Raw genomic sequence first — 15,424 nt, forward strand, 5'->3', positions numbered from 1 at the left:
CTCAACCTTCCCCAACCCGTCTCCCCTCGGCCCCAGCCTTACCCTGCCCGTCTCCCCTCGGCCCCAACCCGTCTCCCCTCGGCCCCCAGCCTGCCCCAACCTGTCTCCCCTCGGCCCCAGTCTTCCCCATCCCGTCTCCCCTCGGCCCCAGCCTTCCCCAGCCCGTCTCCCCTCGGCCCCAGCCTTCCCCAACCCGTCTCCCCTCGGCCCCAGCCTTACCCTGCCCGTCTCCCCTCGGCCCCAACCCGTCTCCCCTCGGCCCCAGCCTGCCCCATCCCGTCTCCCCTCGGCCCCAGCCTTCCCCAGCCCGTCTCCCCTCGGCCCCAGCCTTCCCCAACCCGTCTCCCCTCGGCCCCAGCCTTACCCTGCCCGTCTCCCCTCGGCCCCAACCCGTCTCCCCTCGGCCCCAGCCTGCCCCAACCCGTCTCCCCTCGGCCCCAGCCTGCCCCAACCCGTCTCCCCTCGGCCCCAGCCTGCCCCAACCCGTCTCCCCTCGGCCCCAGCCTTCCCCAGCCCGTCTCCCCTCGGCCCCAGCCTTCCCCAGCCCGTCTCCCCTCGGCCCCAGCCTTCCCCAGCCCGTCTCCCCTCGGCCCCAGCCTTCCCCAGCCCGTCTCCCCTCGGCCCCAGCCTTCCCCAGCCCGTCTCCCCTCGGCCCCAGCCTGCCCCAACCCGTCTCCCCCGGCCCTAGCCTGCCCCAACCCGTCTCCCCTGGCCCCAGCCTGCCCCAACCCGTCTCCCCCGGCCCCAGCTCAGACAACCTCCATCCCTGAGAGACACCAACACATGTGTTCCAGCTGAGAGTCCCACTCTGATGGTTTCATTTCTCCCCTCTGTCACATGCTCTCTCTCTCTCTCTCTTGTCTCTCTAAGAGGAAGACAAGCACCAGCTGATACTGTAGTTCACTGTGATAGGTCGATCCTAATCTACTTAACTAAACTGTGCACCCCCACTCTTCTCTCATCTCTTTCCTTCCCTTCATTATGTTCTCCACTGCTCTACCTCTCTCTCTCCCTCTCTCTCACTCTCTCTTTCTCTCTCCGTATCTCTCTTTCGCCCTCCCGTATTCTCTCTCTCTCTCTCTCTCTCTCTCTCTCTCCCTCTCTCTCTCTCGCTCTCTCTCTCCCTCCCGTATTCTCTCTCTCTCCTCTCTCTCTGTCTCCCTCTCTCTCTCCGTCTCTCTATCCCTCCCGTATTCTCTCTCCTCTCTCTCTGTCTCCCTCTCTCTCTCTGTCTCCCTCTCTCCTTTCATTCTCCCTCTCTCTCTCCGTCTCTCTCTCTATCCCTCCCGTATTCTCTCTCTCCTCTCTCTCCCTCCCGTATTCTCTCTCCTCTCTCTCCGTCTCTCTGTCTCCCTCTCTCTCTCTCTGTCTCCCTCTCTCTCTGTCTCCCTCTCTCTCTGTCTCCCTCTCTCTCCGTCTCCCTCTCTCTCTGTCTCTTGTCTCCCTTTTCGTTCTCCCTCTCTCTCTCCGTCTCTCTCTCTCGCTCTCTCTATCCCTCCCGTATTCTCTCTCCTCTCTCTCTCCATCCCTCCCGTATTCTCTCTCCTCTCTCTATCCCTCCCATATTCTCTCTCCTCTCTATCCCTCCCATATTCTCTCTCCTCTCTCTGTCTCCCTCTCTCTCTCTCTGTCTCCCTCTCTCTCTCCGTCTCTCTCCGTCTCCCTCTCTCCGTCTCCCTCTCTCTCTCCGTCTCCCTCTCTCTCTCCGTCTCCCTCTCTCTCTCCGTCTCCCTATCCTCTCTCTATCCTCTCTCTCTCCTCTCTGTCTCCCTCTCTCTCTCTTTCTGTCTCCCTCTCTCTATCCCTCCCGTATTCTCTCTCCTCTCTCTCCGTCTCCCTCTCTCTCTCCATCTCTCTCTCCCTCCCGTATTCTCTCTCCTCTCTCTCTCCTCTCTCTCCATCTCCCTCTCTCTCTCCGTCTCTCTCTCCCTCCCGTATTCTCTCTCCCTCTCTCTCTCCGTCTCCCTCTCTCTCTGTCTCTCTCTCTATCCCTCCCATATTCTCTCTCTGTCTCTCCTCTCTCCCTCCCGTATTCTCTCTCTGTCTCACTCTCTCCTCTCTCTCTGTCTCCCTCTCCTCTGTAGGCTGACTGCATACAGTACTCCAGCATCAGAAAAGCCTGCCAACTCTCTGTTCTGACACACACACTTCCTCTTTGTCTCAACCGATTTGTCTGTCTGATCCCTAACTGTAACTGTGATGATCATGAAGATAGACTGTCTGATCCCTGACAGTAACTGTGATGATCATGAAGATAGACTCTGTCTGATCCCTGACTGTGATCGTGAAGGTAGACTCTGTCTGATCCCTGACTGTGATCGTGAAGGTAGACTCTGTCTGATCCCTGACTGTGATCGTGAAGGTAGACTCTGTCTGATCCCTGACTGTGATCGTGAAGGTAGACTCTGTCTGATCCCTGACTGTGATCGTGAAGGTAGACTCTGTCTGATCCCTGACTGTGATCGTGAAGGTAGACTCTGTCTGATCCCTGACTGTGACCGTGAAGGTAGACTGTCTGATCCCTGACTGTGATCGTGAAGGTAGACTCTGTCTGATCCCTGACTGTGATCGTGAAGGTAGACTCTGTCTGATCCCTGACTGTGATCGTGAAGGTAGACTGTCTGATCCCTGACTGTGATCGTGAAGGTAGACTGTCTGATCCCTGACTGTGATCGTGAAGGTAGACTCTGTCTGATCCCTGACTGTGATCGTGAAGGTAGACTCTGTCTGATCCCTGACTGTGATCGTGAAGGTAGACTGTCTGATCCCTGACTGTGATCGTGAAGGTAGACTCTGTCTGATCCCTGACTGTGATCGTGAAGGTAGACTCTGTCTGATCCCTGACTGTGATCGTGAAGGTAGACTCTGTCTGATCCCTGACTGTGATCGTGAAGGTAGACTCTGTCTGATCCCTGACTGTGATCGTGAAGGTAGACTCTGTCTGATCCCTGACTGTGACTGTGACCGTGACTGTAGAAAAGCAAACAAGCATCCTGTGCATAAAAACAACAACTGGTCAATGAGAAGGAGATGATGGTGGTACTGTTGGGTTATTTCTGTGAGGGGGGTGAGACGTGGGAAGGAGAGTGTCTGTCTGTGGGAAGAGACTTACAGAGAAGCTGAATTACAAAACAGATCATTTCCATGACTCTTTAAGACATTGTGGAAATTGTACCATATTGTATTTATTTCATTTATAAAATTATATTTTTCTTTCAAGTTCTGTATATATTGCCATTAAAGATCATTATTGCCATGGGTCCTCTGTTGATGTGTTTAACCTTACTGTGTGTCTGTACTGTGTGTGTTAAAGGAGCTACAGTGCCTTCATAAAGTATTCATAGCCCTTGACCTAATCCACATTTTGTTGTTACAGCCTGAATTCAAAATGGATTAAATATATTTTTCTCACCCATCTACACAAAATCCTCCATAATGACAGTGAAAACATGTTTTGAGAATTGTTTGCATATTTATTGAAAATGAAATAGATAAATAGCTATTTTACATAAGTATTCACACCCTGAGTCAATACATATTAGAATCACCTTTGGCAGAGATTACAACAGTGAGTCTTTCTGATATTTGCACATGATTATTTTTTAAATTCTTCAAGCTCTGTCAAGTTGGTTGTTGATCATTACTAGACAGTCATTTTCAAATCAATTTGTCAAAACTGTAGGCCCCATAGGAACATTCAATGTCGTTTTATTAAGCAACTCCTTGTGTTTTAGGTTATTGTCCTGCTGAAATCTAAATTCATCTCCCAGTGTTTGTTGGAAAGCAGACTGAACCATGTATTCCTAAACTATTTTACCTGTGCTTAGCCCTATTCCATGTATTTTTACAAATAAAACTCCCTGCCAAAGGCAAGCATACCCATAACATGATTCAGCCACCACCATGCTTGAAAATATAAGTGTCGTACTCGGTGTTGTTGGATTTGCCAGAAACATAACGCTTTGAATTCAGGACATTAAGTATATTTTCTTTGACACATTTTAGCAGTTTTACTTTAGTGCCTTATTGCAAACAGGATGCATGTTTTGGAATATTTGTATTCTGTACAGGCTTCCTTTTTCAATTTGTCATTTAGGTTAGTATTGTGGAGTAACTACAATATATATACTCAGCAAAATAAGAACTGTCCTCTCACTGTCAACTGTGTTTATTTTCAGCAAACTTAAAATGTGTAAATATTAACAAGATTCAACAACTGAGACATAAACTTCCACAGACATGTGACTAACAGAAATTGGATAATGTGTCCCTGAACAACGGGGGAGGTCAAAATCAAAAGTGACAGTCAGTATCTGGTGTGGCCACCAGCTGCATTAAGAACTGCAGTGCATCTCCTCTGCGTGGACTGCACCAAATTTGCCAGTTCTTTGCTGTGAAATGTTACCCCACTCTTCCACCAAGGCACCTGCAAGTTCCCAGACATTTCTGGGGGGAATGGCCCTAGCCTTCACCCTCAGATCCAACAGGTCCCAGACTTGCTCAACGGGATTGAGATCCGGGCTGTTCGCTGGCCATGGCAGAACACTGACATTCCTGTTTTGATAGTGCTGTTAAGAAGGTAGAAACTAGAGCCTGTAGGACCTACCTTGTTGACAGTGTTGTTAAGAAGGTAGAAACCACCACCACTTGCTGTACCAGCTTTTACCACCACCACTTGCTCTACCAGCTCTACCACCACTAGCTCTACCACAACTAGCTCTACCTCCACCACCACTAGCTCTACCACCACCACTAGCTCTACTGCCACCACCACTAGCTCTACCGCCACCACCACCAGCTCTCCCACCACCACTACTAGCTCTCCCACCACCACTAGCTCTACTAGCTCTACCACCACTAGCTCTACCTGCACCAACTCTAGCTCTTCCGCCACCACAATGTCCCTGTCTGGTGACATCTGCTCTAGGTTCATATTACTGAGGTGTGTTGCTGTGAACACCACTAACTCCACCACCACCACTAGCTCTACTAGCTCTACCACCATCATTAGATCTACCAGCACCACTAGCTCTACTAGCTCTACCATAACCAATAGCTCTACCACCACCACTAGCTCTACCACTAGCTCTACCCCCACCACAGGCTCTACCACCACTAGCTCTACTAGCTCTACCACCACCACTAGCTCTACTGGATCTACCACCAATAGCTTTACTACCACCACTAGCTTTACTACCACCACTAGCTTTACTTCCACCACTAGCTTTACTACCACCACTAGCTTTACTACCACCACTAGCTTTACTACCACCACTAGCTTTACTACCACCACTAGCTTTACCACCACCACTAGCTCTACCACCACCACTAGCCCTACCGCCACTAGTTCTACTACCACCACCACCACTAGCTCTACCACCACCACTACCTCTACTGGATCTACCACCACTAGCTCTACCACCACCACTGATGGCATCTTAGTTTATTTTACTAAATTGATGTTACCACCACCACTAGCTCTTCCTCCACCACCACTAGCTCTTCCTCCACCACCACTAACTCTACTGCCACAAGTTCTATGTGCTCTACCACCACCACTAACTCTACCACCACGACTAGATTTTCCACCACTAGCTCTACTAGCTCTACCACCACCACTAGATCTACCACCACCACTAGCTCTACTAGCTCTACCATCACCACTAGCTCTACCACCACCATTAGCTCTACCCCCACCACATGCTCTACCACCAATAGCTCTACTAGCTCTACTCCCACCACTAGCCCTACTGGACCTACCACCACTAGCTTTACTACCACCACTAGCTCTACTGGGTCTACCACCACTAGCTTTACTACCACCACTAGCTTTACTACCACCACTAGCTCTACTACCACCACTAGCTTTACTACCACCACTAGCTTTACTACCACCACTAGCTTTACTACCACCACTAGCTTTACTACCACCACTAGCTTTACTACCACCACTAGCTTTACTACCACCACTAGCTTTACTACCACCACTAGCTTTACTACCACCACTAGCTTTACTACCACCACTAGCTTTACTACCACCACTAGCTTTACCACCACCACTAGCTCTACCACCACCACTAGCCCTACCGCCACTAGTTCTACTACCACCACCACCACTAGCTCTACCACCACCACTACCTCTACTGGATCTACCACCACTAGCTCTACCACCACCACTGATGGCATCTTAGTTTATTTTACTGAATTGCTGTTACCACCACCACTAGCTCTTCCTCCACCACCACTAGCTCTTCCTCCACCACCACTAACTCTACTGCCACAAGTTCTATGTGCTCTACCACCACCACTAACTCTACCACCACGACTAGATTTTCCACCACTAGCTCTACTAGCTCTACCACCACCACTAGATCTACCACCACCACTAGCTCTACTAGCTCTACCATCACCACTAGCTCTACCACCACCATTAGCTCTACCCCCACCACATGCTCTACCACCAATAGCTCTACTAGCTCTACTCCCACCACTAGCCCTACCACCACCACTAGCTCTACAGGATCTACCACCAATAGCTTTACTACCACCACTAGCTTTACTACCACCACCACTAGCTCTACAGGATCTACCACCAATAGCTTTACTACCACCACTAGCTTTACTACCACCACTAGCTTTACTACCACCACTAGCTCTACTGGATCTACCACCAATAGCTTTACTACCACCACTAGCTCTACTGGATCTACCACCAATAGCTTTACTACCACCACTAGCTTTACTACCACCACTAGCTTTACTACCACCACTAGCTCTACTGGATCTACCACCACTAGCTTTACTACCACCACTAGCTTTACTACCACCACTAGCTTTACTACCACCACTAGCTCTACTGGATCTACCACCACTAGCTTTACTACCACCAATAGCTTTACTACCACCACTAGCTTTACTACCACCACTAGCTCTACTGGACCTACCACCACTAGCTTTACTACCACCACTAGCTCTACTGGGTCTACCACCACTAGCTTTACTACCACCACTAGCTTTACTACCACCACTAGCTCTACTACCACCACTAGCTTTACTACCACCACTAGCTTTACTACCACCACTAGCTTTACTACCACCACTAGCTTTACTACCACCACTAGCTCTACTACCACCACTAGCTTTACTACCACCACTAGCTCTACTACCACCACTAGCTTTACTACCATCACAAGCTCTACTGCCACAAGTTCTATGTGCTCTACCACCACCACTAACTCTACCACCACGACTAGATTTTCCACCACTAGCTCTACTAGCTCTACCACCACTAGCTCTTCCACCATCACCACCACTAGCTCTACTAGCTCTACCACCACCACTAGCTCTACTAGCTCTACCATCACCACTAGCTCTACCACCACCACTAGCTCTACCCCCACCACAGGCTCTACCACCACTAGCTCTACTAGCTCTACCCCCACCACTAGCCCTACCACCACTAGCTCTACTACCACCACCACTAGCTCTACCACCACTACTAGCTCTACTGGATCTACCACCAATAGCTTTACTACCACCACTAGCTTTACTACCACCACTAGCTTTACTACCACCACTAGCTCTACTACCACCACCACTAGCTCTACCACCACCACTAGCTCTACTGGATCTACCACCAATAGCTTTACTACCACCAATAGGTTTACTACCTCCACTAGCTCTACTACCACCACTAGCTTTACTACCACCACTAGCTCTACTACCACCACTAGCTTTACTACCACCAATAGCTTTACTACCACCAATACCTTTACTACCACCAATAGGTTTACTACCTCCACTAGCTTTACTACCAAACTAGCTCTACCACCACCACTAGCTCTACTGGATCTACCACCAATAGCTCTACTACCACCACTAGCTTTACTACCACCAATACCTTTACTACCACCAATAGCTTTATTACCACCACTAGCTCTACTACCACCACTAGCTCTACTACCACCACTAGCTTTACTACCACCACTAGCTTTACTACCACCACTAGCTTTACTACCACCAATAGCTTTACTACCACCACTAGCTTTACTACCACCACTAGCTCTACTACCACCACCACTAGCTCTACCACCACCACTAGCTCTACTGGATCTACCACCAATAGCTTTACTACCACCACTAGCTCTACTACCACCACTAGCTTTACTACCACCACTAGCTTTACTACCACCACTAGCTTTACTACCACCAATAGCTTTACTACCACCACTAGCTTTACTACCACCACTAGCTCTACTACCAATACTAGCTTTACTACCACCACTAGCTTTACTACCACCACTAGCTCTAATACCACCAACCACTAGCTCTACCACCACCACTAGCTCTACTGGATCTACAACCACTAGCTTTACTACCACTACTAGCTCTACTACCACCACTAGCTCTACCACCACCACTAGCTCTACTGGATCTACCACCACTAGCTCTACTGGACCTACCACCAATAGCTTTACTACCACCAATAGCTTTCTACCACCACTAGCTCTACTAGCTCTACCACCACCACTAGCTCTACCAGCTCTACCACCACCACTAGCTCTACTGGATCTACCACCACTAGCTTTACTACCACCAATAGCTTTACTACCACCACTAGCTTTACTACCACCAATAGATTTACTACCACCACAAGCTCTACTACCACCACTAGCTCTACCACCACCACTACCTCTACTGGATCTACCACCAATAGCTGTACTACCACCACTAGCTTTACTACCACCAATAGCTTTACTACCACCAATAGCTTTACTACCACCACTAGCTTTACTACCACCACTAGCTTTACTACCACCACTAGCTTTACTACCACCAATAGCTTTACTACCACCACTAGCTCTACCACCACCACTAGCTTTACTACCACCACTAGCTCTACCACCACCACTAGCCCTACCGCCACTAGGTCTACTACCACCACCACTAGCTCTACCACCACCACCACTAGCTCTACCACCACCACTACCTTTACTACCACCACTGATGGCATCTTAGTTTATTTTACTGAGTTGCTGTCACCAACACTAGCTCTTACTCCACCACCACTAGCTCTTCCTCCACCACCACTAACTCTACTGCCACAAGCTCTATGTGCTCTACCATCACCACCAGCTCTGCTACCACCACTAGCTCTACCACCTCCACAATTAGCTCTCCCATCATCACCAATCAATCAATCAAATTTATTTTATATAGCCCTTCGTACATCGGCTGATATCTCAAAGTGCTGTACATAAACCCAGCCTAAAACCCCAAACAGCAAGCAATGCAGGTGTAGAAGCACGGCGGCTAGGAAAAACTCCCTAGAAAGGCCAAAACCTAGGAAGAAACCTAGAGAGGAACCAGGCTATGTGGGGTGGCCAGTCCTCTTCTGGCTGTGCCGGGTGGAGATTATAACAAAACATGGTCAAGATGTTCAAATGTTCATAAATGACCAGCATGGTCGAATAATAATAAGGCAGAATAGTTGAAACTGGAGCAGCAGCACAGTCAGGTGGACTGGGGACAGCAAGGAGTCATCATGTCAGGTATTCCTGGGGCATGGTCCTATGGCTCAGGTCAGTTGAAACTGGAGCAGCAGCACAGCCAGGTGGACTGGGGACAGCAAGGAGTCATCATGTCAGGTAGTCCTGGGGCATGGTCCTAGGGCTCAGGTCCTCCGAGAGAGAGAAAGAGAGAAGGAGAGAATTAGAGAACGCACACTTAGATTCACACAGGACACCGAATAGGACAGGAGAAGTACTCCAGATATAACAAACTGACCCTAGCCCCCCGACACATAAACTACTGCAGCATAAATACTGGAGGCTGAGACAGGAGGGGTCAGGAGACACCACCAGCTCTACTGCCACCACCACTAGCTCTACCACCTACTAGTTCCTGCAGATCTACCACCACCACTAGCACTACCACCTACTAGTTCCAGCAGATCTACCACCACCACTAGCACTACCAACACCTCTAACTCTTCCACCACTAGTTCCAACACTTTTATTTAGATTTTTTTATTTCACCTTTATTTAACCAGGTAGGCTAGTTGAGAACACCTTTATTTAACCAGGTAGGCTAGTTGAGAACAAGTTCTCATTTGCAACTGTGACCTGGCCAAGATAAAGCATAGCAGTGTGAACAGACAACACAGAGTTACACATGGAGTAAACAATTAACAAGTCAATAACACAGTAGAAAAAAACGAGTCTATATACATTGTGTGCAAAAGGCATGAGGAGGTAGGCGAATAATTACAATTTTGCAGATTAACACTGGAGTGATAAATTATTTCGGAAAAGCTGACCACGACTCCATTTTGTTGATCCCTGCCTACAGACAGAAACTAAAACAAGATGCTCCCGCGCTGAGGTCTGTTCAACACTGGTCCGACCAATCTGATTCCACACTCCAAGACTGCTTCCATCACGTGGACTGGCGTATGCTTCATGGTTAATTACCGAGACGTGGTGTGGCCACAACAACATACAGGAACTCAAATCCTTCTCTTCACCTGACTTAGAATTCCTCACAATCAAATGTCGACCGCATTATCTACCAAGGGAATTCTCTTCGATTATAATCACAGCCGTAAATATTCCCCCCCAAGCAGACACATCGATGGCTCTGAACTAACTTTATTTGACTCTTTGCAAACTGGAATCCATATATCTTGTGGCTGCATTCATTGTAGCTGGGGATTTTAACAAGGCTAATCTGAAAACAAGACTCCCTAAATTGTATCAGCATATATCATCTACTGCATCTTTATGTAATACATGTATCACTAGCCACTTTAACTATGCCACTTTGTTTACATACTCATCTCATATGTATATACTGTACTCAATACCATCTACTGTATCTTGCCTATGCTGCTCTGTACCATCACTCATTCATATATCTTTATGTAGATATTCTTTATCCCTTTACACTTGTCTATGAGGTAGTAGTTTTGGAATTGTTAGCTAGATTACTTGTTGGTTATTACTGCATTGTCAGAACTAGAAGCACAAGCATTTCGCTACACTCGCATTAACATCTGCTAACCATGTGTATGTGACAAATACGATTTGATTTGATCAGATGGTCATGTACAGGTAGAGATATTGGTGTGCAAAAGAGCAGAAAAGTAAATAAATATAAACAGTATGGGGATGACGTAGGTAAAATTGGGTGGGCTATTTACCGATAGACTATGTACAGCTGCAGCGATCGGTTAGCTGCTCAGATAGCAGATGTTTGAAGTTGGTGAGGGAGATAAAAGTCTCCAACTTCAGCGATTTTTTGCAATTCGTTCCAGTCACAGGCAGCAGAGAACTGGAATGAAAGGCGGCCAAATGAGGTGTTGGCTTTAGGGATGATCAGTGAGATACACCTGCTGGAGCGCGTGCTACGGGTGGGTGTTGCCATCGTGACCAGTGAAGATAAGGCGGAGCTTTACCTAGCATGGACTTGTAGATGACCTGGAGCCAGTGGGTCTGGCGACGAATATGTAGCGAGGGCTACAACTTGCACTATCAACACCACTAACTCTACCACCACTAGCTCCAACACACTCACAACTAGCTCTACCACCACCACTAGCTCTTCTAGATTCACCACTAGCTCTACCACCACCACTAGCTCTACCACCACTAGCTCTATTAGATCTACCAACACCACTGGCTCTACCACCACCACTAGCTCTACCGTCACTAGCACTACCACAACCACTAGATCTACCACCACCACTAGCTGTACTACATCCACCACTAGCTCTGCCACCACTCTACCATCACTGCTAGCTCTACCAGCACCACTAGCTCTTCTAGATCAAATCAAATCAAATGTATTTATATAGCCCTTCGTACATCAGCTGATATCTCAAAGTGCTGTACAGAAACCCAGCCTAAAACCCCAAACAGCAAGCAATGCAGGTGTAGAAGCACGGTGACTAGGAAAAACTCCCTAGAAAGGCCAAAACCTAGGAAGAAACCTAGAGAGGAACCAGGCTATGTGGGGTGGCCAGTCCTCTTCTGGCTGTGCCGGGTGGAGATTATAACAGAACATTGCCAAGATGTTCAAATGTTCATAAATGACCAGCATGGTCCAATAATAATAAGGCAGAACAGTTGAAACTGGAGCAGCAGCATGGCCAGGTGGACTGGGGACAGCAAGGAGTCATCATGTCAGGTAGTCATGAGGCATGGTCCTTAGGGCTCAGGTCCTCTGAGAGAGAGAGAATTAGAGAGAGCACACTTAAATTCACACAGGACACCGGATAGGACAGGAGAAGTACTCCAGATATAACAAACTGACCCTAGCCCCCCGACACATAAACTACTGCAAAAATAAATACCGGAGGCTGAGAGAGGAGGGGTCAGGAGACACTGTGGCCCCATCCGAGGACACCCCCGGACAGGGCCAAACAGGAAGGATATAACCCCACCCACTTTGCCAAAGCACAGCCCCCACACCACTAGAGGGATATCTTCAACCACCAACTTACCATCCTGAGACAAGGCCGAGTATAGCCCACAAAGATCTCCGCCACGGCACAACCCAAGGGGGGGGGGCGCCAACCCAGACAGAAAGATCACATCAGTGACGCACTCCTCCCAGGGATGGTATGAAAGAGCCCCAGTAAGCCAGTGACTCAGCCCCTGTAATAGGGTTAGAGGCAGAGAATCCCAGTGGAAAGAGGGGAACCGGCCAGGCAGAGACAGCAAGGGCGGTTCGTTGCTCCATAGCCTTTCCGTTCACCTTCCCACTCCTGGGCCAGACTACACTCAATCATATGACCCACTGAAGAGATTAGTCTTCAGTAAAGACTTGAGGTTGAGACCGAGTTTGCATGGGTAGGCAGACCGTTCCATAAAAATGGAGCTCTATAGGAGAAAGCCCTGCCTCCAGCTGTTTGCTATTCTAGGGACAATTAGGAGGCCTGCGTCTTGTGACCGTAGCGTACGTGTAGGTATGTACGGCAGGACCAAATCAGAGAGATAGGTAGGAGCAAGCCCATGTAATGCTTTGTAGGTTATCAGTAAAACCTTGAAATCAGCCCTTGCCTTGACAGGAAGCCAGTGTAGGGAGGCTAGCACTGGAGTAATATGATCACATTTTTTGGTTCTAGATTCTCCACTAGCTCTACCACCACTAGCTCCAACACCCTCACTACTAGCTCTACCACCTCCACTAGCTGTACTACATCCACCACTAGCTCCACCACCACTAGATCTACCATCATCGCTAGCTCTACCACCACCACTAGCTCTACTACCACAACTAGCTCTACTACCACCACTTGCTCAAACACCACCACTTCTAGCTCTACCAGCTCTACCACCACTAGCTCTAACACCACCACCACTAGCTCTAACGCCACTACAAGCTCTCCCGCCACCACCACTAGCTCTACTGCCACTACTAGCTCTCCCACCACCACCACTAGCTCCCCGGCCACCGCCACTAGCTCTACTGCCACTACTAGCTCTCCCACCACCACCACTAGCTCTACAACCTACTAGCTCTCCCACCACCACCACTAGCTCTACTGCCACCACCACTAGCTCTACCGCCACCACAAAGTCTACCGCCACCACAAAGTCTACCGCCACCACAAACTCTACCGCCAACCCCAGCTCTAATAGATCCACCACTAGCTCCACCACCATAACTAGCTCTACGACCACTAGCGCAATACCATCACCACTAGCTCTACCAGCTCTACCACCACTAGCTCTACCACCACCAATAACTATTCCACCACCACTATATTAACACCATCACCACTAGCTCTACCACCACCACGAACTCTTCCACCACCACGAACTCTTCCACCACCACTATCTCTGCTAGATCTACCACTAGCTCCACCATCACCACCTATAGCTCCACCATCACCACTACTAGCTCCACTATCACCATCACTAGCTCCACCACCACCACCACCACTAGATCCACCACCACCACCACTCGTTTGACCATATCTACCACCACTACCACCACTAGATCTACCACCACTAACTCAACCTCTAGCTCTACTACTACCACCACTTGCTCTAACACCACCACCACCAGCAATAGCTCTACCGCCACCCCCACTAGCTCTACCACCACTACTAGCTCTCTTGCCACCACCACTAGCTCTAGCACCACCACACCTAGCTCTACCTCCACTACTAGCTCTCCCACCAACACCACTAGCTCTAACACCACCACCACTAGCTCTACAACCTACTAGTTCTAGCAGATTTATCACCACCACTAGCACTACCAACACCACTAACTCTACCACCACTAGCTCCAACACACTCACTACTAGCTCTACCACCACCACTAGCTCTACTCCATCCACCACTAGCTCTTCTAGATTCTCCACTAGCTCTACCACCACTAGCTCCAACACCCTCACTACTAGCTCTACCACCTCCACTAGCAGTACTACATCCACCACTAGCTCCACCACCACTAGATCTACCATCATCGCTAGCTCTACTACCACAACTAGCTCTACTACCACCACTTACTCCAACACCACCACTTCTATCTCTACCAGCTCTAACACCACTAGCTCTAACACCACCACAACTAGTTCTAACGCCACTACAAGCTCTCCCGCCACCACCACTAGCTCTACTACCACCACTAGCTTTACTACCACCACTAGCTTTACTACCACCACTAGCTTTACTACCACCAATAGCTTTACTACCACCACTAGCTTTACTACCACCACTAGCTCTACTACCACCACCACTAGCTCTACCACCACCACTAGCTCTACTGGATCTACCACCAATAGCTTTACTACCACCACTAGCTCTACTACCACCACTAGCTTTACTACCACCACTAGCTTTACTACCACCAATAGCTTTACTACCACCAATAGCTTTACTACCACCACTAGCTTTACTACCACCACTAGCTCTACTACCAATACTAGCTTTACTACCACCACTAGCTTTACTACCACCACTAGCTCTAATACCACCAACCACTAGCTCTACCACCACCACTAGCTCTACCAGCTCTACCACCACCACTAGCTCTACCACCACCACTAGCTCTACTGGATCTACCACCACTAGCTTTACTACCACCAATAGCTTTACTACCACCACTAGCTCTACCACCACCACTAGCTCTACTGGATCTACCACCACTAGCTCTACTGGACCTACCACCAATAGCTTTACTACCACCAATAGCTTTCTACCACCACTAGCTCTACTAGCTCTACCACCACCACTAGCTCTACCAGCTCTACCACCACCACTAGCTCTACCACCACCACTAGCTCTACTGGATCTACCACCACTAGCTTTACTACCACCAATAGCTTTACTACCACCACTAGCTTTACTACCACCAATAGATTTACTACCACCACAAGCTCTACTACCACCACTAGCTCTACCACCACCAC

Source organism: Oncorhynchus mykiss, chromosome 14 (genome assembly GCF_013265735.2).
Source record: "Oncorhynchus mykiss isolate Arlee chromosome 14, USDA_OmykA_1.1, whole genome shotgun sequence".
Taxonomy (NCBI): domain Eukaryota; kingdom Metazoa; phylum Chordata; class Actinopteri; order Salmoniformes; family Salmonidae; genus Oncorhynchus; species Oncorhynchus mykiss.